Raw genomic sequence first — 3,758 nt, forward strand, 5'->3', positions numbered from 1 at the left:
GGGGGGGGGGGGGGGTGCTTCTCCAGCAGACAGGAGAAAGGTCTGGGCATGAGTCCATATGTGTATGAGCAAGCACTGGAGTAGGAAGGCTAGGGATGCCAAGAGCACAGGGCTAGAGTGCCCAGTGTATGTGTGAATCATATCCAGGTACAAAGCACAGCAGTGCTCAGCCTCAGCCAGGCCTCCTTTGTGCCCGCTATTAACTCATTCCTGCAGCAAGATCAGCCTTCACGGTGGCATCTGTAAAGATGAGACCTAATCTTTACATTCTGATCTTAGCTTAGTTCCAGTGTGTGAAGACAGACATTGGCGGAAGGAGACACCCATAGAGTTGAAGAAATGACTTGTGAGTCAAGACAAGTTGGAGTTGAACTGTCCAAAGGACACTTAGGTAGAAGTGGATGTGAGGCATGGTATGCATTCTCTGATAAGTGGACATTAGCCCAGAAGATCGGAATACACAAAATACAATCCACAAACCACAAGAAATTCAAGAAGAAGGAAGACCAAAGTGTGGATGCTTCGTTCCTTCTTAAAAGGGGGAAAAACTACCCATGGAAGGAGTTGCAGAGACAAACTATGGAGCAGAGACTAAAAGAAGGACAATTCAGAGACTGTTCCACCTGGGAATCCTTCTCATATTCAATCATCAAATCTAGACTCTATTGTGGATGCCAGCCAGTGCCGGATGGCAGAAGCCTGATATACCTGTCTCCTGAGAGGCTCTGCCAGTGCTTGACTAATACAGAAGTAGAGGCTCACAGCCATACATTGGACTGAGCACAGGGTCCCCAATGAAGGAGCTAGCGAAAGGACCCAAGGAGCTGAAGGGTTTGCAGCCCCTTAGGATGAACAACAATATGAACTAACTAGTACCCTCAGAGTTCCCAGGGACTAAAGCACCAACCAAAGAGTACAAAAGGTAGGGAATAATGGCTCCAGCAGCATATGTATAGCAGAGGATGGCCTAGTTGGTCATCAGTGGGAGGAGAGGCCCTTGGCCCTGTGGAGGTTCTATGCCCCAGTGTAGGGGAATGCCAGGGCCAGTAGCAGGAGGGGGTGGGATGGTAAGCAGGGAGAGGAGGGAGGGAACAGGGGTTTGTTTTAGTTTTTGTTTATTTTATTTTATTTTATTTTGGAGGGGAAGCTGGGAAAGGAGATATTGTAAATAAAGAAAATATTTAAATAAATAAATAAATAAATAAAATGTAAAGTAGAAGAAGAAGAAGAAGAAGAAGAAGAAGAAGAAGAAGAAGAAGAAGAAGAAGAAGAAGAAGAAGAAGAAGAAGAAGAAGAAGAAGAAGAAGAAGAGGTAGATGTGAGGGATAAGACCAAGGTCAGGGCCTGGAAGAACTCTATTAGTTACTTTTCTGCTGCTTTGACAAAGCAAGTTGAGGGAGAAAAGACTTAGCTTGGCTTACAGTTTAAGAGGTATGGTCCATCGTGGATGGGAACCAACGGCAGGCCTCAAGACAGCAGTAACATATAGCTAGGACTCCTCACATTTGGGCAGACCAGGGGTCAGGGAAAGACTACAGCTGCTGCTCCTCGGGCTCTTCGGCTCCTTTTCCCACTTTCTTCCAGTCTGAGCATGCAGCTCATGCAGAGGGTAGGCCTTTCCATCACAATTAAACCTCTCCAGAAATAGCCTCACAGGCCCAGGGGTGAGTCTTCTAGGTGACGCCAAGTCCAGTAAAGCTGACAGTGAAGATGACCCACGAACCACCAGATAACTTTCTCTACTCTTCACCCTGCCAGACAATCAGTCACTTGGGCTTAGAACCATTCAGTCTTCTTGTAAACCGAATGACTTTAGCTGCCTTCTGGTTAGGAACACTTGGAAAAAGGACACTTTTAAAAGGCTAACAATAGAGTTCGATTAGTAGCAGGAGCGACCCCAGAGAGCCCGGAGAGCCCCACCGCCTCCGGCCTAGTCACCATTACACCAGGGAGGAGCAGCAGCCTTCGCAGCCGTGCCCCAGTCACCATCACCGCAACCATGAGCAGCGAGGCCGAGACCCAGCAGCCGCCATCAGCGCCACTGACACCAACCCTGGCTCCACCGGCTGCAGCACAGGTAGTGGTAGCCCTGAGCGACCTCACATAGGTGGCGCCTGCCTGCGGGGACAAAGTGGTCATGGCAAAGAAGGTTTTGGGAACAGTAAAGTGGTTCAATGTAAGGAACGGATACGGTTTCATCAAGAGGAATGACACCAAGGAAGATGTATTTGTACAGCAGACTGCCATAAAGAAGAATAACCCCAGGAAGTACCTTCGCAGTGTAGGAGATGGAGAGTTTGATGTTGTGGAAGGTGAAAAGTGTGCGGAGGCAGCAAATGTTACAGGCCCTGGTGGAGTTCCAATTCAAGGCAGTAAATACACAGCGGACTGTAACCATTATAGACGCTATGCACGTCGTAGGGGTTCTCCACGCAATTGCCAGCAAAATTACCAGAATAGTGAGAGGTGGGTTAAAGAACGAGGGATCAGAAAGTGCTCCTGAAGGCCAGGCCCAACAGTGCAGGCCCTATCACAGGCGAAGGTTCCCACCTTACTACATGCGGAGACCCTGTGCATGTCAACCACAGTATTCCAACCCCCCTGTGCAAGGAGAAGTGATGGAGAGTGCTTCATAACCAGGGTGCACGAGAGCAAGGTAGATCAGTGAAACAGAATATGTATGGGGTTACAGATCACCATTCCACAGTATTCATTTTAGGGACTCTCCTCGCCAAAGACAGCCTAGAGAGAATGGCAATGAAGAGGACAAAGAAAATCTAAGCGATGAGACCAAAGGTCAGCAGCCACCTCAATGTTGGTATCACTGCAACTTCAATTACCGACGCAGATGCAGACGCCCAGAGAAGCCCTAAACCACAAGATGGCCAAGAAACAAAAGCAGCCAATCCACCAGCTGAGAATTCTTCCGCTCCCGAGGCTAAGCAGGGCGGGGCTGAGTAAATACCGGTTTACAGTCTCTACCATCATCCAGTTTGGTCATCCAAAAGGAAGAAATGAATATGAAATTTCAGCAAAAAGAAATGAACGAAGACTTTAGTTGAAGAACTTAAGTGTTTGCTTTTTGCCTGTTGATCAGATAACATTAGAACTATCTGCATTATCTACGCAGCATGGGGTTTTTGGTATTTTTACCCAAATATGTCTCTTTTTGGTAATGACAAATGTATTTTTTAAGAAAAAAAAAAAGGTCTGTTTTTTTCTCAATACACTTTTAACGGTTTTTAAATTGTTTCATATCTGGTCAAGTTGAGATTTTTAAGAACTTCATTTTTCATTTGTAATAAAGTTTACAATTTGATTTTTTCAAAAAAGTCAACAAACTTCAATCACCTGTTAATAAAGGTCTTTAATAATAATAATAATAATAATAATAATAATAATAATAATAATAATAATAATAATAAAGGCTAACAATTGTCATGCATGGTAGCAAATGCTTATAATATCAGTATTAGGAGGGTATGACAAGAAGATCGTGAATTTGAGGTCAGCACATACTACATTGTGAAATCCTGTTTCAAAAACTATTTTAATGATTTATGAACTGAATTAATTCCTCAGTTTTGTAAAAAAAAAAAAAACAACTAAATATTAGAAACCTTCTGTCTTATATAAGCATGTATTACCCAGTTAAATACCTGAGATTATTAACAGGCATAGTAACTTGCTTATGCCTATTGGCCCAGCTTCTCAGGAAGCTGAGACTGAAGGACCATTTGCATATGGAAGACCAGCCT

The 3,758-nt window shown here is 44.5% G+C and overlaps 1 pseudogene; it reads left to right on the forward strand.

Moving 5' to 3' along the window:
- Positions 1–1,999: 1,999 nt before the first annotated feature.
- Positions 2,000–2,961, forward strand: LOC116093937 (annotated as a pseudogene).
- Positions 2,962–3,758: the final 797 nt, after the last annotated feature.

The sequence above is a fragment of the Mastomys coucha genome, chromosome X (assembly GCF_008632895.1).
Source record: "Mastomys coucha isolate ucsf_1 chromosome X, UCSF_Mcou_1, whole genome shotgun sequence".
Lineage (NCBI taxonomy): Eukaryota > Metazoa > Chordata > Mammalia > Rodentia > Muridae > Mastomys > Mastomys coucha.